This window comes from Manis javanica, chromosome 6 (assembly GCF_040802235.1).
Source record: "Manis javanica isolate MJ-LG chromosome 6, MJ_LKY, whole genome shotgun sequence".
Classification (NCBI taxonomy): domain Eukaryota; kingdom Metazoa; phylum Chordata; class Mammalia; order Pholidota; family Manidae; genus Manis; species Manis javanica.
Window position 1 is genome coordinate 132,672,068 of NC_133161.1, and position 21,558 is coordinate 132,693,625.

The 21,558-nt window shown below is 43.2% G+C and overlaps 1 protein-coding gene across 1 annotated transcript in view; it reads left to right on the top strand.

Annotated features, from left to right (window-relative positions):
- Window positions 1-3,980: 3,980 nt before the first annotated feature.
- Window positions 3,981-21,558, top strand: part of OPCML (opioid binding protein/cell adhesion molecule like) — an 828,327-nt gene continuing 810,749 nt past the window's right edge. Inside the window, exon 1 of the mRNA XM_073239470.1 lies at window positions 3,981-4,143. The gene's annotated coding sequence lies outside the window, so the exon portion shown is untranslated. The remainder of the gene's footprint in view (window positions 4,144-21,558) is intronic.

Here is a 21,558-nt window from a genome sequence, read left to right on the forward strand (position 1 = left end):
AACAAATCACCATAAACCTCGTGGCTTGAAAAAACAGAAGTTTATTCTCTTACAGTTCCAGAGGCAGAAATCCAAGATCAGCAATATTGGACCAAGAGTTACCTGTTGGCCGGGCTGTGCTCCCCAGAGGCTACAGGGGAGGATCTGTTTCTCACCTGTTCAGCTGGTGGCTGCCAGCATCCCTGGGCTTGTGACTGCATGGCTCTAGTCCCTGCCTCTGTGGTCACACAGCTTCTCCCGCCTCCATCTTCATGACTCTCCCTCTGCTTCCCTCTTACAAGAGGACTTGTTGAGGGCATTTTGTGCCCAGGAGGATAATCAAAAGTAATAACTCCCTCTCAAAATCCTTAACTTAATCACATATGCAAAGACACTTTTCCTTATGCAAAGTGATATTTACAAATTTTAGGGCTTAGAACCTGACATCTCTGGGCACCATTATTCTCCCTACTACATTGTCCCTACCCTTGAATTATTATGGGATCAGGAAAACATATCAGTGCCACATCAGTGATAGGGGCAATACTATGCTGTAGAAGTAACAGAAATCACTAGAACTTGTGGCAGCTGTCACCTTCGAGAACAGACAGAATTTGGAAAGATATTGGGGAATACATTCCAGACAGATACAATCGGAGCAGAGGTGAGGGGAAAGAATAAGCAGAGATGTTTGGGAGACATACAGGAGACCCCTCTGCCTTAAAAACAGCACCTGTGTTACGAGCAATGGGGATAGTTTGAAAGTTAGGCTGGCATCAGAATGCTGTCTTTGAATACCAAGCTCTCCAATATTCTCCTTCTATGTCTATTCTAAAACTTGTTCTCTTCTGCCCTCAGTCCTCTTAAATCTCCATGATTCACCTCTGCTTTTCCCTTTAGATCACTTTTGTATCTTTGTTTCTGTAGCCTTTCTGAGCATGGCATTGTGTTAATTGTACCATGGATGATACACCAAAGAATAAAATATCATCCATATCTAGGGTGACTGTATTTTATCACCAAACTAGAACATATTTGAGAGTGAAAGGAAGTTTATTATAATTATTCCAGGATGCTAGGCATAAACTGGAACTATCTAGGGAAATTCAAAATGCATGATTACCCTATATGTCTGTATTAATTTCTTATGGCTGCAGTAACAAATCACCATAAACCTGGTGGCTTGAAAAAACAGAAGTTTATTCTCTTACAGTCCCTGTTTTGCCTCTGCACCACTGTTCATACTACCTTGCTTTGAACAAATTTTGTATTAGACTGTGAACTCTTTGAAAAAAGGGCCATGGCATGTGTGTCTTCATCTCTTCAGTACTTAGCATTGGAAGTAATTTATAGGAGGTGCTCAATGAATGCTTTTTGGGTGAAAGGGTGTGTAGCTGTATACCAAGGACACCGAGACCTCCTTGTGGGTCTTCAGTGATTGGACAGTGGTGGTGGTGGTGGTTGTTTGGCAGGTCGTGATCCCTTCTCTCCTATCTAAAATGAGCTTGGAACTCCTTAAATGCCATCTGGGTCAGCCTAATAATTTCACCCCTTAATCTACTTAGGAGCAAATACTGAAGTCATCCTCATTAGCAGCTTTATCCAGTACATTCTTTCTGAAGATATTCAGAGGTGATAGGGATGGTTTTCCTCTGCCAATTTCAAGTGTGTCTTGTATCACCTCCTTTATCTTAACCCAATTTCATCCTCCCATTTTCCCCAGTTCTGCCTTCAGGCAGTTGGGAAATAAATGATTGGCTACTTGATGGTGCACAGATGATACTGGTTTCTGGTCACTGTAATTAAAGGTGGCTTACATGGAAGAAATTAGGTATCTGTCCATTAATAGGCAAGGTGACTTTCCTAAGCTACTTTGCAACAATCAGGTGCCTGGATCTAACCCCAGCAGCTTCACATTTAAGCAGGGGATTGACTCCTGGTGCAGCACAGTGGAAGGGCCTGAGGAATAGCACCTTGGGCCCCAGCAACAAATTACTTCTGAATCAAACCTCTGATTAACAGCTCCAGAATTGCCTCTCTGCTTTGCATAATTAGGCTTCACAGAGTGCTACAATTAACAGCCTTGCTATCACCCAGGTAGGAACAGCCACCATTTATTTGGCCAGCAGCATCAGAAAGTGCTGGATGGTGAATAAGATGCATTTATGAGGGGATTAGATGTATTCTGGGTCACAAATTGAATAAGGCTATAATTACCTTCCAATAAAAAGTTACAAACATGATAATCCCATGATACTACCCCAAAGCCTCCTTTTATTTTTTTCTGCTGATATGGGTCTAAGAACTCTTTTCCCTGGTCAAATAATATCTAGGGCACTGAGAAACTTGTAGCTATGCATGGAGGTTGACTGTTTCCTCTTCCTGCCTGATATGCCATGACCTTTCTGAACCCCCAGTGCACAGCTTGTTTTGTGCCTTTTATTATGACTGCATGTGTTATCACACAAGTAGTCAGACATGCACTGCACATGTCAGGGAAGCTTCAGAAAGTCAAGATGTCACTAGAACTGCTAGGAGGCAAGAAAATACTGAGCACTTTGTTGATGGTGAGCAGGCCAGGAATCTGCCATTCATCAATACCAAGGGATTAAAACATGCCCAGAAAATATTCCTTTTAAAGATTTTATTTTTTTTCCTGTAAAATGACATTTCTCCAGCACAGTAACTCCCTTGACCAGTATTCTTTAGATATTAAGGCAAATGGGTCAACAAGAGCCATTGTACAGATGATATCCTTTCTAGTCAAGTTTTCTTTAGATCAGTGGACATAAAGGAATGAATAATAGCAACTACTTTTATGGAATTTGCCATGTATCAGTTATTTCTTTACATTCTTTACGTGTACAGCTTTATGTAATGAAGAACATGCTGCAGAATATCTGGTTGGCTTTGTTTCTTTCTGCCTTCCTTATTTCCCCTTCCTTTACTATCTCCCTCTTCCTCTGTTTACCCTTTCCCTCTTGTCTCTTGATCTCCTTCTCTGTATTTCCTCTGTCTCCCTTTGTAGTATCTGTGGGATTGCAGCAAGAGCAAACAATGGAAAGCCAGGAGACCTAGACTCAAGTCCTGCACACTCATTCCCCAAGAGTGTGATTTTGGGAAAGTTGATGAACTAAATTGGACCCCATGTTACTTATTTAAAAGAAAAATGAAGAAGGAGGAGGAAGGAGAATGGAGAGGGGGAAAGAGACAGTTTGGGGGAAAGAGAAGATCAGGTAATAATATTCCATTTTCCACCTACAATAAAATGTTCCCATGGAAATGGAAAAAGACAGTGCCTGTAAAAGCCCTCTGTAAATTATATAGAACTCTACAAATTCCACTTGTTTTTGCTAACCTCCTAATAAATATTTTCAGGAGTCTTCCTAGGATTTAGAGCCAGGCATATTTGAAAAAAAAAAAACAACAAAAAAACAGACAGACCATGCTCTAGACAAATTGGGTGCCTCGTTATGCACTTACCAGGAGGAAAATGCTGCCGTTCCTTGCTAAAAACCCATTTGTCTTGCAAATTTCTATAATGAACAGATTTTGGAATAAATACCATGTAATCTGTGATGACAGTTCTCTCATTTCTTTTTTATTAGTTCAATCTTCTCAGCATCTGAACCACATAGCTACAGAGCCTCCATAATCATTAAGGCAGCTGGGTCGTATACATTTTTCCCCTTTTTTGGCACATAATGGAGTCCTCAGCCAGTCTCTTCTTGTGCAAGGCCCAGGTTCTGGTCGCTAAATGCATCTGTATAAGAACGCCAGATCCGTAGAGAAAACAGCGAGCTGCATGGTCTTGGCAATAATATGCCATTTTCCCCACTGACCTTTACCTGGGTATATTTAAAACTTGAATTTTACTTGGAGCTTGTGGCAAACCTGAATTGCATTAAACATTCCTTTGGCTCAAATAGGCCATCTCTATAGTATGATCGTGGTAAAGTCTAACCCTTTCTCTATCTCTTCTCCCTTTTGTCTCTCCCTAGGTAAGTGATATTTGATTATTGTTTTGAGCTTCTTTGAGAAAGAGCTCAGAGGCCTGCGCAATTCTCAGTCCTTTGGAAGGAAGTCTTGGCCAGTAACTATCCATCCTGCCCAAGTGGTCCCATTGCATCTCTTGGCTCCTGCAGCACGGCCAGGCACATGGAGGTATGGCTGTTCACTGTTAATGGGTTTACATCTGTTCATGGTAAAAGGAATGTGAGTGTTGGATCAGTGTCAATGACGCAATGAAAAGAAATCACTGGAAACTGAGTGCCAAAAGACAGACATTTTACCTCTGCATATCACTTACCATAGGGGTTCTCATGAATTCGAAATCTATTTACTAAAAGTGAACTCCATAAAATAAGTGAATAATAATAATTTCATTTCTACTAAGGACTTCACAAATAATGTTTGGCTTTTTTTTAAAGAAGAAAAGAGGTTGAAAATATATTTTGTTTAAGTACCATTTGGGTATACAACTGTGTCTGAGAAAAGTCAGGCCATCTTATCCCCAGATGATAATGTTCATGAATACATAATTGGGAATGCTGTATGGAACATTAGGAAAAAATAAAAGTACAGAGGGGAAATGGATGATGCATTTCTGAGAACTAAAATTGTACATGTTTCCTTATGTCTGTAACTTTTAGCACATTGAGTCACTGTCCCATAAATTTTACTGCACAGAACTGGTCTATCAACTCTAGGTTCATAATCTTTAATGGAGTTGTCAAGGGGACCGTAGATTCATGAATGTCATCTTATAGCACCTAAAGGAGGTCTTCTATTTCAGGCAGTTGTGAAAGTCGAACATGGGCTAGGTGACAATGACTGAATCTGTACCAGGAACAAACCATGATGGTACAATGGACAGTTAGCTTCCGACCTCAGTCTGTATAAAAAACAGACATGATTATGGTGTTTTTTGGGTATTTGTAGTAGAAATTCCCTCCATCTGGTAAACTGATTGAAACTTTAACCAGGGGTAGCTAAAGAAAATTTCTCACTCTGATTCAAGCAGAAGGCACATTTCCTTCATCATCCCAGTTCTGTGTCATTCACTGACACCTTTTTCCTTTGCATGGTAGTCTATGAATTTTTTTTATAAGGTTAAATACATGGGGCATCCCGTTCACTCATTAAGTGGTCATTTTTAGAAAAGGTGATGAACAATATCTTACTTAACTCATCATCAATGAGGAAACCAGGCAGGTGTTGTATATGTTTCCAAAGAGAAGTCAGAGTGCAAATATATGTGAAATAAAGGAATATTGAAATTATTTTGCAAATAGATATGCAACTGGCTTCTTCCAAGGGAGAGAGGGAAGGAAGTCAATTTAACCTGAATCAGACAGAATTTATTTCCATGTCTATAGGCAGAATTATTTTGTATTGCTATCAATTATCTATAATTTACAGAGTTGTAAAATAGCTCAAAGGCAATGAAAGCCTGGGATGAAATAACCCAGTAGGGTTGTGCTCTAAACAATGCATCATTTCCCATTAGGAAAACACAGTAATCTTTTCTGCTTATTTCTAATTCCCTTACATACTCAAAAATGTAGATTTTAAAGGAGGAAGTTATCATCTACCCTATCTTCAGAATCAAATGATGCATGTTCCTATTTATTATAGTTCAGATCTGTGCTAAGTCTGGAGCTTCACACAGTGAAGTCTTCCTTTGATTTTGTAAACACACTTACCTGAGTTTTCTGTGCCTGTTCTGGAATGCCTGGCTTTACCACTGCCATAAAAGAAGTTTTTATTATTTCTCTTTAAAAATATATAGATTCTTAAGAAATATTTGCTCAATGAATGAGATTTTTAAAGCTCAATGAATGAGATTTTTAAAGCTGTGCATTAGCTAGGTGTTCCTTTTTCTTTGGCTATTTATTCGTGACATTATGGAAGTATCCTTCCAGTGAAAGTAGACAGATTTGAAACTTGATGTTTGCAGCGCCCTGCCCTTGAAACATGTGTCATCCATGTTAATTCATCTTTTTAAGGGGGGTGGCATCCTGCAAATCTCATACCTGGTTCATGTCAAGGGGATTGTGATGTGGCCATAGTACAGCATCTTAGCTATTTGATGACTTTTTCCAAATTGTGGATATGCGTCAACATGTCTCATTCACCTTCTGAAATGAGTAGGGACCATAGGGGAAAGAGGTGGCCCAAGCTGAAGGGAAGGAAAAGGCAGGTGTTGCTGAAGCATGGTAGGCTGTCCTCATGGTGATTTCAGCCCCCCAGGCTCAAGCATCAGGGGAATCTGTTGGTTTGTTCTAGTCTACAGGTGTGATTGCCTCCCAGCAGAAGTGTGTGTTTTTATTCATGCCCATTTGCCTCTGCAAAACTCTGCTTCATGCTGTTGTCACTGATGAAAATCCCCCTCAGTGGTCTAAAGCTATGGTACCACATGGACCTGCAGTGATGGCTTTTTTAGGAGGGGCGGTACCTCTTTCCATCATTTCCCAGAAAATCATATCATTTTCACTGTGAGCAGTTCTCGCTGAGATTTCCCTAACTCTTCTCACATAGGAGATCCAGCTGTGCTGCTGAGAGAAGTTTGAAGTGAAAGAACTGTTGCAATATTTTTCTTCCTCATAAACCATCTGGATTTTTTTCTGTGATCTGAGATTTTTTTTAGGGTGTAAGGAGGAAGCTCCCAAAGAAAACAGACTCCTCAGCCGAGACCTCTCAATAACTTGCTCAAACTCTGATGGGCACCTGTGTGCTACTGTGCTCTTTCTTAGAGTGCTCAAGACACTGTCCTGAAATGTGTCTCAGCTGTGAACTTTCCTTTTTTTGGAGTAAATTGGAACCAAAAGGTTAGTTGACTTGAATAAGATGATAATGATGGTCACCGGTGCTACCTGAGTCCAGAAACCAGGTCTCTTTGCTCTTCCCTATGTCTTGGGTTGATTCTCCATGTGACGTGAAGGATAGATCATACACAGTAAGTTGTTTATTATTTAGTGGCTGATTTTTACTCTCACTATGTGAAGGACACCCCGATCTCTAAGAATTGCCTATAAGACATATCCCAGGATGAGTGAGTACCCATCAGACCGAAACGTATTCCCTTTCCCTAAGTGTTCATGGAGTTCTGAGTTAACTTTCTGGCTTTAAATTCTTAGTAAACAAATTTGTTTTGTAAAGAAATAAAAACATGACCTCTTCTCCCAGGCACCCACTTGGTTCATAGAGGGTGTGTGTGTCCAGATCCAGAATGACGGGAAAGATACAGGGGGTCAGAGGAGAAAAAGCAGGCATTGCTGAAGTATGGTAGGTTGTCTTTGAGCACCTGTGTGCTACTGTGCTATTTCTTAGAGTGCTGAAGGGCTGTGGTCTGTGCACGTTTGCCTGCCTTCTCAGTCCATACTGTGTTCTTCCTTCCCTGCCCAGATTCTACCCAGATATAAAAACAACTGATATGACATAGAGGGAGTCTCCCATACTGAGAGGCAGGATTATCAGGGTGGCTGTGGCTTATTAAGCTGTGCATTTCTGTGTTCTCAGACTTCTCTAGAGACTCACTGGAGCACAACTTGGAGCAGACTATGCTCTCCGAGCTCCCCATCCTTTCTTTTTTCTTCTTCCTCCTAGTGTCATATCATACCCCTCCTCTCCTAGCCCACAGTCCAGAGAAGAGATTCCCCATATGTGAATTTTAGTTGAGGATTGATTTCTAGAATCATGATGAGAAGCCACAAGCAGTGTGCCAGGTGGTGGGGAGTGTGATTTAGCTTCCTTATATAACCCTCTGCAGCTCATTCACTGAATGTCACTTTTTACTCTAGTCTACATATTATCTCACTCTAGCAGATGCAATAAGGTAGAAATACAGGGTATTTGGAATGCAGCTTATTAAGACATGCTTTGCATTCAGTTGGAGGGGCACCGGCTGGAAATGTTAATCACAGTAACCATGAATGTACTGGCCTCTCCTCCTCTGCCTCGGGGAACTGGCACATGGCACCAGGCTGCTATCATTCTAATTCAGGCTATGATTATGACTATTGTTCTTATTTCCCTTCTGCCATACGTATCAAACTTTATATTTTAACTTATTGGGAAAACGACACAATTACATTGAAGCATCACAGCAGAGTCTCTGTGCTGCATGTGGAGTGAAAAGAAAGGGATTCCTGGAGAGAGGAAAGGGCAACTCTGACTCTCTAGGAGATTCTCTGGGTGTTAGAAAGAAACTGAGAGGCCACAGTGAAAAAAAGCAACATTGCATCTCTATTGCAATGAGCTTTTCTAGGAGCTGGAAAGGTATTATTACTCTTGGAGAAAAGAATGCTCTTTTTTCCCCCTCCCTTTTGATTTAGACTTCTGTGAGCCAAAGTGTTCTGGTGTTTTAATGGTCTGTTTTAAAGATGGAAAAGGCCCTTATGTGTCAGAACACAAGCCTGTCCCAGCCAGCACGGGGCTTTGTTTGATTATGGAGCTGGTTTGGGATAGATGATATTTTTATAGCTTCTGCTTTGCTTCACCGATGGCCATATTGATGTAGCTCTCCAGGATGGGGCTAATAAATAGTTTATAAAACTGTAAGACCATTCTCTTGTGTAATCTACCACTGTGCCTTCCCAGACTGCAAAACTACACACTCAGAGGGCGCTGGCTTCTCCTGCAGCTGGCCCCAGGCCATGACGGGAAGGTTTTTTGGCATGTGTGTGTGTGTGTGTGCATGCCTTCAAAAGAAATCCCTGAACTTTCTTGCGGACATTTTAGAAGAGCAGTGGAGCACGAGATGTTGAGATGGGGTATTTCAACAATGTCGCTCAGTCCTTGCCGGGGCTCAGAAGAGCTGTGGGATACCCACGCACAGTGGCTTCCGCCTCTGTGATCTGATCGTTTGCCAGAAATGAAGAGGGAGCTGTGGGGGCAGTGGGAGGATGGTGAACGGGGCCTGCTGGTGCCTCGGGGTACGGGAGGTAAGTGGCAGGAGCACGACCTATTCACGCAGCAGGTGGCAGCTGAAATTCCTTCCATGTGCTGTTTCAAAGAGGCCTGGAGATGCTGAGCTGTCCCTGGGGAAAGTCAGCACCTATGCCCATTAAGGGCGCCCCTAGCAGCACCCTGAGAGCCAGGGGAAGGGGGTAGGGTAGAAGATCACCAAGGCAATTGATGTCTGCACGCTGGGACAGAGCAGGTGGTGGCTCGGCGACCTGGCCTGAAAGTGGCTTTCCATTGACATGACTGAGCGTCTGCACCAGAACAGCGACTGTGCTGACTGCCCCACCTGTCTCATCTAGGGACCAGGTGTCATCGTGACCTTAGAGATGAGCACATAGATTTAAGGAGGTTTGCAGAACAAACAAAAATACAAAAGAACAACAATGAGACCTGAAGCTTGCTTCGCAGAGCTTCAGCCAGCTAGTGGCAGCGCTGGAATCTGAGCCTGGGCTGACCACGTAGCCTTACACATCCAACTACATGTGGCATGAATAATGTCAGTGTTGTGTGTAAGCTAAGCAGCCGACTGCTTGTGAGATGTGATTTTATAAAACTTGGGGAAACACCCATGCTCAGAAACCCCCGTTGCTCTGAACGCCATTTCATGCTGATGTCTGAAGACATACCTTTAGTTTGAGGATTTGAGGCACCAAAATCCAGGTGTCCCTGAGAAAGAGAGCAGTGTGGGCTGCTATTATTCCCGAAACCCCATTCCTCTGGCCTTACCAGCTCAGGGTTTGAAGTATTCACAATTATCCAAACAAGTCCTCCTCCAGCCCTGCTTCCACCACTCAGTGGCAATGGAAGCTCTTCTGAAAGCCCTACCAGATAGTTTTGGGAGCCCAAGGCATGCCGCCTATGCATCCGTGGCACAGCCTCTCCATTCCTGGGGATTGTCTATTTCCTGCCCTCCTCCTCCTGTTTGCTGTGGGAGCATCTCCTGGCACCCCCAGTCCTAAGCCAGCCACAGGTTTCTAGTCAGGGGCTCTGCCCTCCTGTCTGCGGCCGCGGGAGGCTGGTGAGCAGGGCGACCCTGTGTGCTCCAGGGGGCTGTGCTTGCTCCTGCTTCACACGTACTTGCCACTGCCAATCACATGCCACTCATCACCCAGGAACTGCCAAAATGCTTGCCTCTTTCTTTCAGGTGGTCCATATAGGATGGCCGGCATGAGCTGGCCCTTTAGTTCTTACTTGTCCGTTTAGTGAAGTCACACTCACCTAGGGCTCAGGTGACCAACAGGTGACCTAAATTGTGGGTAGCATCTGTCTCAGGGTCACCTCTAACCCGACATTTGCCCACTCTCTGGAGTTCAGCTGGGCAGCTCTCTGGCCAACCTGACCTCCAGGCCTCTGGAGGGGACCCCCTGCATGCTGGCAGGGGTGCAGGTTGGTAAGAGAAGTGCAGCAGGGAGACAGAACTTGGAGATACTCCAAGAGCTCTTGCAGAGCCCCATCCTAAGTGCAGCCTTTGCCGCTGTGAGGTGGATGGAGATGCTGGGTTAGGAAGGAAGACTCCAGAAACCGGGTGCTGGGAAGGGGAATCTCTGTGTCCACCTGTGGTTACGTCTTCTCCTCAGCTGCTTTGCATACCACCACAGTGATGGGGTGGCCTGGTCAGAACAGCACAGAGAGGGAGTTGATGGTAAGGCCCAATGCCTGTGGAGACCCTGAATTCTTCAGTTTCTTTGAGAAAGAGAAGCATTGTCAGCAGGCTTCCATGGACCCTAGAATTGTGGAGTGACCCAGGGAAAGGAAATAGAGCATAAACTCTTGTTGAGGCTAGGCTTATATGTTAACTAACCACATGCCTGTCAGGCCAATTCAGCTTAATTAGCTCAGCTCACATTTTTAACTGCGAGTCAAGAGTGGCAATACTGACCCTACTAATACTGATCTGAGAGTAAAAATCTGTGAATAAGTGTCACCCTTAAAATTGAATTACATTGTCATCAAATTATAAAGGGGAAGAAACCTGGAACCGTAAGTATTTGTCTCATCTGTGATGAGAAATTTCCCTGAATCAGTGTTCATCACCCAAAAGGAACAAAAAAATTACATGGGCCTAAACCCATTCTTCTTCATGCTTTCCTTTCAGCAGGGCAGCACCAGCATCTGGGAAAGTCCAGGTCCTCACTATCTCTTAGCCAAAGTACTGCTGTGGCGTCCCAGTTCATTCCCAGTGCCTTCCATGTATTTCCCACATGCCTGCGATAGTTGTTTCTAGAAGCTCAACAGGAGCAAAGTGAGACGTGATGGCCAAGGCTCAGCTGTGAGACGACATTTAGCCAAGTCCTGAGTTCAGGACATCCACGGGCGTTTCTTGTCCTACCTTGTATCACAGCCACTGAAAAATCCCAAGAGGAATAGTTAGGGGCAAGATTAGGCAAGTGTACACTCGTGGTTTCCATGCGTTTGGCCCTGAACTTCAATGCGGTAGATCTCCTGTGAGCCAGCCCGATGGTCTAGAGCAGAGACCTCAACTCCAGCTCCTAAGAATCACCTGGGAGATTTAATCAAAAACAGTGGTTCCCAGGAGTCTTCTCTGAGGATTCTGATTAGGTTGGTCTGGGATAAAGCTTGGGTATCAACACGTTTTAAAAGCTCCCAGATGATTTTAATGTGCTATCTGGGCTGAGAAGTCTGCCTGCATGGGGGCCCTTTTGCATGGGCTGCAGCATGGATTAGAACCCAGTCTTTATTTCCTATTTCTCCCAGGCCCACAGCTTGGTCTGGCCCCTCTCTTTGTGTAGCACTTGAGAGGAAATAACCATTTTGCTGGAAGGATACTGAGACACTTAAAGCCTGATAGCCTGTAGAATTGGCCCAATGCTTAGGAGCTGCTCACTGCCTCTTGACTTCAAGATGTCTCCTGGTGGGAGAGGCCCCAGCAGGACGATTCCCACATCAGTATAACCTCTTTAGTCTGAAGGAAGCCAGAGTCCAGAGAGAGAGAGAGAGAGAGAGAGAGAGAGAGCAGTAGCTGGACCAGGAGCCTGGCAATACCTTCCAGAGCTCCTTTTCTGTGCCAACCTTTGCCCATGGAAGAGTGGAGTTTAAAGAGAAGAATCCCTCAGAGGCTCACATCTTTAAACCCCTCACTTACTCTTGGAAGCTCTGCTATCACTGACACCCAATAAAATACTGACAACTTACCCAAGAGAGGGAAATGAATGGGAATAGAGCATATAGCTTCCTTTCCCCAGAAGTCAGCCGAGCTGGACAGACTACACACTCCGGGTCTTTCCTAAGGAGACTGTGAGCCAGTGAGGGCTCCCCCTCCCCATGACTCACGTGCAGAATGCCATCTCATGCAGAGCCTGGCAGGAGAACCCTTCAGGAGCTGGCTGTTGCCCTCTTCCCCAGTCTCCTCTCTCTGGCCATCCTACATGCCCACCTAGATCGTCCTTGGCATGGCTAGTCCTACCCGAGTCTCATGACCCTCTGCTTCCGCCTCCTCCCCTGGCCACTTCCTTCAGGCCCTTACAGTGGGCCCCAGGCGTCTTCCTCCAGGAAGCCTTTCCTGGCTCCACCTGAGGGTCAGGAGCACCTTCCCTGGGCTGCCCATCTCTTTTCTAGAAAAGTTCACACCCAATTTTGCCCATGTATTTGTTGCATCTTTTATACTCAGTGTCAGTCAATACCTATAGTTCTGTCTGGTACGGTGACCACTAGCCTCAGAGGCTCTTGAACCCTGGAAATGTGGATAGTAAACATTCTGAAATATTTTTACTTGTCAAGTTAAATAAAATATGTTGAAATAATTTCACTGTATCTTTTTTACTTTTTACAGCGTGGCTACTAGAACACATAATTGCGTTTGTGGCAAAAAAAAATGTATGTATGTGGTTCATATTATATTTCTACTGGAAGCTCGTCTATGGTATGAAATAGAAGGTTAGATACTGCTCTTTACATTGTTTCTGTTTATATCTTACCATCTCCTTCCATCCTCATTCTCCCAAACTGCTCCTTCCAGGCAGTGAGTTGGAGATAAAAAGATGAATAAGACATGGCTCTTACCCGTTAGTTCTCATGGAGACTTACAGCTTTACTCCGCTATCTGAAAGTAGAACATTCCTTTGAAACCTTCTGTGGGCCAAAAAAGCGTCAAGTGAAAAGCAATTTATCATTCCGTAAAAGTAAAGATCCTCTTTGTGTTTCTTCTGGTTAACAAAAATGGGTACTAATGGAGAGGTTCTGTAAAAATGAAGTGGCAAAGAGCAGCCTTTAAGGTAGTGGGGAAACCTATGGTTTACTTTTTGCAAGGTCTTTAAACTTCCTTAGGATAGCAGAGCAGGTGCTCAACAAGGAATCATTGGCCGGTTCATTCTAGAATCATTATTTATCCAGAATTACCCATTATGCTTTATGTAGCTCTTTTAAAACCAAAATGGTCCCTTTCTTTCATGAAATTTAAAGAGTGTCATGTTAATTTCATTTATAAATGCATTTATCTCCTCAACACCTCGAGGTTAGGAAAAGGGTGGATAAGTCAGGCTCTGATAGTGAATTACCAGGAATAAATTAGCAGAGAGGCTAGGATCAGCCGCGGATCCTCACATCGCAGCACACTGCCTCTTTCAGTTTGTGGACTGATACCCAGTATACAGAGACTCCTGGTGAGAAGTCCAATGAAACTGAGGTTGTCTTAAATATGATCTAGTCCTGTGTACTTTTTATAGAGGTGATGCTTTTTCAAGGGCATTTGGGGAAGGATTTAGAAACCGGGTTCTGAGGGTGGGACAGAGCGAGACTCTTCTCTCCAAGCAGCTGAATGCACCTGCTCTTTTCATCACTAATCATGTCTCCTTCTTGAGGAAGCCAATCCTTCCCAAATCTGCTCAGTCTTTTCTCTGTCCTCAAGTCTAGGTTCTACAGAGCTTTGTGATACATTTATTTGGCAAGGATATGTTTTGTGTGCTATGTACACTTTTATTTTGAGCCCAGTGCATACATGTGGTATGTGGCTGTGTCCGCCAGTTGAGTCAGTCATCCTGAAGGGTGGGACCTCTGCTGTGCACTTCTCTGCATAGTAGACTTACATAATGTGCAGGGACTTATGGAGAGAGAGAATGCAACAAGGACAATGCACTTAAGTCTGTTAAGAATTGGTTAGGAAATGGCAAAATCTCATTTACCCCTTTTAAGGAGTCAAATCATGAACCAACTACAGGAAAGTTTCTTAAGTTTTATAAGTCATTTAAAAGCAGTTACTCAAATAACACTATGTTAAGGAAACGGGATCCCATAAATGGGTCAAGTTGAAGTGGAAACAACACCTTCCCTCCAGCTGACTTGATTGGCAGCTGAAGACTATTCCTTTGATATGACCCTTCCTCCCCATTCTCAGTGTTGTCCCTTCCTTAATTCTGACACTATTGCAAATGAAGCATTATAAGAGATTACAAAAACTATAGAATGCCTGTGTGATGAGGAATCCCGTGCACATGGGTCTTCCTGCAGCCTGGCCCTCAGTCACATTAACCCTGCAGATTACCAGTGAGTGATATTTCGAAAGTCACTCCAAGGCTGAAAAAGAATCTGGTGTTTCATCATAACCTGTCTGTTCAGGGAACACCAGGCAATTTAAATTGGCTGGCGCAGGCTTCACGCCTTGGCCTGTGTGATGTCCTGCTTGTCACTCCTGCCCACGTATGTCCGCTCAGCCCCAAACATCTCAACTGTTCAAACACATCTTGCTTGCGTTGCCCCTCTGACGTCAAGGATGCTCTTCCATTTCCTGGATCCTCACCTACAGCCCTCTTGTTATTTCACTTCCTCATGAAGTTTCTCATGACTCTGGGGGGCATTAATGACCCCTCTCCTTGTATTCCCATCCAATGGTTTCTGCATCTTCTTGCACATTGGATTGTAAGCAATAGTTGGTCTCCCCTCCCTTACATGGACTCCAAGCTTTCCTGAGCAGGAACCTTGTCTACTACCTTTTGTTTGGTGAGGGTCTGCTGTGTGACAGGCATTTTACTTGTAATGATTTACTTAAATCTTTAAAGTGTTTTACTGGGTCATGTAATTATCCTTATTTTAGGTATGTTGAAACTGAAGGTCTAAGATTTTTAAATCTTGTAAAGCCAAGATTTTTCACATTTTTCACATTTTTCAATAATTTAAATTCAAAGATTTAAATATATAATGTAAAGATTTAAAGAGTCAAGGTGTATCTTTTCTAAAGCCGATGGCCTTTTCCCTGCATGAGTTATCTTTCCTCAACTACATGTGTATGTTGTGCCCAGCAGGGTTGGTAGTAAACAGATAAAAGCTAAATGAATGGGGCCAGATCCCCAGTGTCCAGTGGCCTTGAGTGAAAGCAGCTCGTCTCCCTGCAGCTGCTCCACCTGGTCCTCTGTGCCTCCTTTCCACCTGTCTCCATCTTGCTCATCACACGGGCCATTTCCTACTTGGTTGTTTATTGTTTTGTTTGTACTGAAAACATTACATCTGCTTCCCCCAGCTCTCTATGACATCTCCCAGACACCCCTTTGGCTTTCTGACATTTTCAGTGTCTGTTGCCAAGACCTGCTGTGATCCTTGTGACTCACAGCCGTGTGTGTGAGCATGAGACGGCCAGACGGGCCTCTGACCAGACAGGCCGTCACTAAGCCTGTCAGGGCATCAGGCGTAATGAGCTTGCCATTTGGAAGACCTGGAGCACAGGTTTTGTTTGGGTCCCTCCTCCCCCTTGGCCTCTCCTCACCACTTGATGTAGATTGGCACAGACCAGGTTTTTCTCAGTGTAAGAACATAAAGACATGAAATATTCTCAGAACAGGAAAAGGCCATGCAGCTCAATATATTGACCTCTTCTGTTAATATTTCTAGTGAGTCTGTGTTTTGGTAAAAGAGCTTTTCTGATTACTGACGGCAGGAGGTAAAGGAGCGCGAAGGCCTTTTGGATTCAACGTTAGGATATTAGAGGTAGAGGGGTCTGCACAAGGTCAGGCCCAACTCCTTACCTCAGAGATGAGGAGAAGAAGCCCTGGGAAGCTCGGGAGTTTTCCCAAGGCACACAGGCACTTAGAGCTGAGCTCAGGTCAGAAAACAGAGTCCTTGTGGCAGGGGCAGCATTCCTAGCAGTGTCCCAAACCACTGCCCCCAGCGAAATGAACCCCGTAGTTGGCGGCCTTCTTCTCCCAACTTTTACTCTAGAATTTGTTAAGTGGAGTTAGCTTGAGAGGACTGAGCACTCTCCTTTGACCTATGCTGAAACACCAAGGCATCTGCTCCCAAGAGCACTAGAGATGCTGGCTTGGATGAGGACCACCTGAGGTGCACCTGTGGCTTGTCATTCCACACAGGGCTTAACCCCATTCTAAGCTTTCTGCAGGTGTCTCTAGAGCTGGGACTGAGCCTGAAAAAGTAGAGTCTTCAGCATAGACCAGCCCATGGTGGGCATTTGATTGCTCAGGTGATTGCTCTAATGCCCTTGTAGAAACTTTTCAGCTACCAGGCTGGGATAATCTTCCCTAAGGGATCAAAAATGCCCAAGATGTTTAGGATAGTGAGTGGAGTTTCCGAGGGCAGCCCCTGATGGCTGCTCTCTCCTGCTTTTCGGTGAGGATACTCTGATTACCAGTTGATCCTAAGTCACAAGGAGTCCTTACTCTCTTGAAATATTTACCACTGTCAGCATTCTATCTCTGGCAGAGATAGTAGACCACAGAAGACCTAAGATGCCTCATTGTTTTCATGGAACTAGGATAACAATGGACCCCAACAAACCATTCTGCCATGTGTGCTGCCATCCTTACTACACCCTCCCTCCTTCCTGAAATACCTATCAGTACCCTACTATATACACAGTACAGAGATGCAATTATTCCAACATGGAATCTCAAACAATTTTCGGTCAACAGAGCAACTGTTAATGGTTATTCTAGAAATGTGTATACATTTTCAGGGATCTAATTTTGCCTTGAATGTAGTGGGAAAGGGGAGCAGTGTAGATTTCCCCAATGAAGTCCTCCTCCAAAGCCATCAGGTAATTGACATTTTAGCTAAGGTAACAGAAGATCCATTAGTTTATTGAAACCACTTTCTCCCTTCCCACAGGTAAAGAATGTTAGAGTTTCTGCTCAATATTTTTCCTACCTCAACAGTCATATGAAGTTAAATCACTGCCCTGGATATTTGTAAGTTAATGTAAAGATTTAAATATACTATTTCTAAGGAGAGAAAAGGACAGGCTGGGAAAAAGAAAAATTTTTTTTGCAAGCTTAACTAGACGAAAAGATACAATGAAACATACAGTGGTCATAAGCAAATGCAGGAGGGCACTCTTTTGTCTGATCAGTATAAACTCATGGAAAACAGGGGCCATGCCTTCTTTACCCCTTGCTCCCAGTGCCTTTACACAATTCAGCTGTTAAGGTTCAATAACTAGTTCTGCTCTGTCAGACCCCGTTTTTCATTCTGGTCTCTGCCTTTTAGTCCTACTCTTTGATTTTTATCTGGATTGAGGATAGTGAGAATGGCTGGTGGAGAGAAAGGCACAGATAATGCCCACAGGACTATTTCCTCTGAAATAAGCAATTAACTCATTGTGCACCAGTGTTTACACTAATACCTGCAGCTTCTCTACTAAGTTTTCAGAGAAAATTCAATAAAAAAATCCCCTGGATTTCTTTTTTAGTCTTTTTGTTTTTCATTCCTTTGCTTGAGAAAGGGAAAAAATTGAAATGGGGAAAAATTTCATTTCTCTACCTGCTGTGGGAAGACATTTTTCAATAATGATTGTGATGCTCTGAAGTGATGTGGGGCTAGGCTGGCAGAGGCACCAGCAGAAAGCAGCCAAAGCTGGAGCTGGGAAAGGGGGTGAAGAGAACAGGGGGAGGCTTCCCTTTGAAAGCTGCTCCAGGAGTCATCCTCGGCTCTGAGCAACCGAGGCTGGCAAGGAGGAACAAAGTAGGGAGTTTGCTAGGACCACATCTTGATTCTCTTCAGCTCCTTAGCCAGATAACTGCTTATCAGGAGCCGTCAGACTGGAAGACAGGAAATTAATGCTGGATTGTAGGGCCATTTGTGCGAAACTGCCCACGTTGCTCGGGAGAGCTCACAGGTGCTGAGTTCTGGCCACACCTCTGTGCTGGCAAAATGCAGCACCAGGCATTTTGTAGCAAGAATTCAGACCTGAAAGAGAAGTGACCTATTTTGAGTGGGTCATAGCATGATGCCTCCCATAGATGTGGAGAGATTTGTGACATGTAAAATTCTCTACGTGAACAGATTTAAGGAAAGGCACTGTTACTTATGTATTACCAAATGACTGTTTGGAATTGCTGAGGTTCTTGCTTCAGTTCCCTCTATCAACCCAGGGCTGCCAGTGGCAAAGTCAGGAAAACAAGACTTTGATTCTATGAAATCACTAGGGTTAAGCGCCAGCACTATAATTCAGTACGTTAGCTCACAGGCTGTGGAGTTGAACAGACTTGCCTTTTAATTCCCCATCTGCTGTTGACTGGGCAAGTGAAAGGGGGTGAGTTATTGAAAGGCTGGAAGCCTCAGTTTTCTCATCTGTAAGACGAAGATAATTTAGACTTTAGGAAATTGTTGTGAGTGTTGGTTCTGGGACATTAGAGTTAACACATCTCTTATCCTCACCATAGAATCTGGAATCAGTTGAGTAGCTGATACATTTTTTTTTAAGAAACAAACAAAAAGAATAAACAGGTTTATTGCTATTAGTGCTAACTTAGAGAATCCATCTTGATCTATAGCTAAAATAGGGCTTCCTAATGTCCTCAGAAGGAAATGCACACTCTAGAAAGTGCAATGTCCTGTCTCAGTCCTCCTCTCTTTGGTCTGATCACACCATAAACACACACACACACACACACACACACACACACACACACACACACACACAGACACGCTGACAATGAGAAAAGTCAGTCACATAGTTACTGGCACCCCATATGTTTAGTATTATTGCTGTATTGATACTGCTTTTCACCCTTATGTATCTTAAAGGAATGGATTCATTAAACACTTTTTTCTTAAAAATCAAAGTAAAACAAAACAATAACAGCAAAAGAAAACTAGTCATTGCCTAGTTCCTTTACTTCCTGCTTTGTCTGTGTTGGTTTTCATAGGAGCTGAAGGCAGATTTGATAGCTATGGTTTCCATCTCTTCATCATGGCCTTTGGGTGCTTCCCATGCCCATAAAGCCAACCCTGATATTCAAGCAGGTTTAAAAATCTCGTCATGGTGGAGGCTGGACATACACAACATGGAACAATGGAAATGAAGGCCAAGATACTCTGTGTTTACTCTCAGAGTTCCATAGGATCACTTCCAGAACCACAGAATTTTAAAACAGCTGCTACGGTATTCCAGAAATACCCTTAAACCCAACTTCAGGGTATATGCTTCAATCCCACCTCTACCAGGTACTAAGTGAATTTAGACAACACACTTCATCTCTCTTAATCTCATTTTCTCCACCTATAAAATAAGGACAACAATATCTATCTTCTAGGGTTCTTGATAGGATCAAATAAAGTAATTATACTGAACACCTTAATTATAGTAGGTACTCAGATGCATATACACTAGGTCTGGAAGGAATACATATAGCAAAGAATCATCCAATTTATTACCTCCACTCCTGCTCAAAACCCACATAACCTGAAGGGGAGGAATTTGAGGGAAATATTTTTCAGGCTTATATAGTTAGACAGTGTGCAGTACATTTTATGTGTGATATTATAACTTTCTCTAGAAGTGACCCAAATGCCTAAGGTAATACAAAAATTAATGAATATATAAAATGCATTTTTATATCAGAAAAATATTTATGTTTCATTTTCTATAAAATGCATAAATTTTAACTCCTCAGGTTGAGCAATCTGCATGTTTTATTTCTTCCAGGAAAAACAAGCTATTATGAAAACAGGACTTTTGAGCAGGGAGCGAATTGATTGCAACTGTACAGGCCTGGTTCAGGAGTTGGTAGTGGGTTAAAGTTGATGACTGGACTTGACAAGTATTTGAAGGTGAGAAGTCAGTCAAGGATAGAGACGAGTCAAAGATGAATAAGGAATATTTCTGAGTCTGCGTGGCTTGGCGGAGGAGAGAGAGGAGGACTCTGGGGCATGTCACAATGATCAGAATGAAGGATGCCAGGGACTAGAATTTGTTTGTGGCTAAAGAAAAGGAGTAGATGGATTTAAAATACCTACAGGAGATGATAGATAGGTAGGTAGATAGATAAGTATGTAGACATTTGGAAATGGGAAGCAATTGGAAATATGTCTGAAACTTGGGAGAGATTTGGAAGTCTTCTGCATAAGAGAAACAGATGAAGCCATTGAAATAATGAGGTCATTCAAAGATCTTGGGTAATGGCTAAAATTTTGGGGAGAGGGAAGAAGTGGATAAGAGAGAGATCTGTTAAAGGAGCTAAAACATAAGTAAATAACTGGATGGACTAATGGCCTTCATGTCCTGAGAGAAGAGCATTTCAAAAAGAAAGGGAAGGCCACAGTATCAGACACTGTAGAGAAGCCAAATGGGGGATAAAAAAAGGTCTCTGAATTTGGTAGTTATGAACCCATCATGGATTTGGGATATTTTCATGTGCCAGTGTGCTAAGGACTGAGTGGGTGGTCATGGGGTGGAAAAATGAATACTCTTTTAAAAAGAAGACTGAGGTGAAAAGTGAAGCAAAGGAGAGTCCCTGGAGTCTTTTGTTTGTTTCTTTATAAAGAAAAACTTAGACTTAAGCATGTTTACAGGTAGACGTAAAGGAGAAGCGTAGAGATCAGAGGTCTACAAGTGGGAAAGGACCGCAAGCCTGATGGGTCTGGAAAGGCAGGACCGTGAGCCGGAAGGAGGGCAGGGGGCAGAGGCGGGGCGGAGAGTTCTCCTGCAGAGAATGTGCCCTGTAGTAGTGAGAAGTGGGGTCAGCTCCAAGAATGAAGGACCTATGAAGGGTGAGTGTGCAGCAGCCACGCGGGAAAGCAGGAGGGAGCTCCTGAAACAACGAAGGGGACTCAATTCATAAGCACTCAGTTGATGCTGGAAACACACTGGACATCACTGTCAAGTCCTCATCTTATTTCACTCTTCCTCTCATTTTATTTGCATAGCATGTTAGACTCACCAAAGTCAGAATTTGTTTTTCAGTGCTGCACTGTGGGATGTATAAGAAGCCACCTATATTTTATTAATAAGTATGCTTCTAATCATGTTGACATTTCTGGGTGAATTCTCTAATATAATTATCATTCATGAAGCATTTGCTGTTACAGAGATATATGCTTGATTCCAAGATGTATATTTTTCCAAATACTTTTTCTGATTTTTGGAGAGTCTTCCTTTATACTGCATTTTGGGATTAATCCTATCTTTGAGCCTTGGGCCACTATTCATCCTCTAACCATCCCTCTTCTCTTTTGTTCTCTTTGGTCATCCTTGAGTAGGGATGCAGACAATCTAACATCCCAGGAGTGAAAAAAATGTGCTCAAAGGATAAAAAGGATAATAGTTCAGGTAGTTTAATAGCATGGATCTCAAGGAAGATGATAACAGAGTCAACAAGTACAATTGCTTTCTTCCTTTCACCAACAAATACTTGTAAATACCCACGTGCCGGG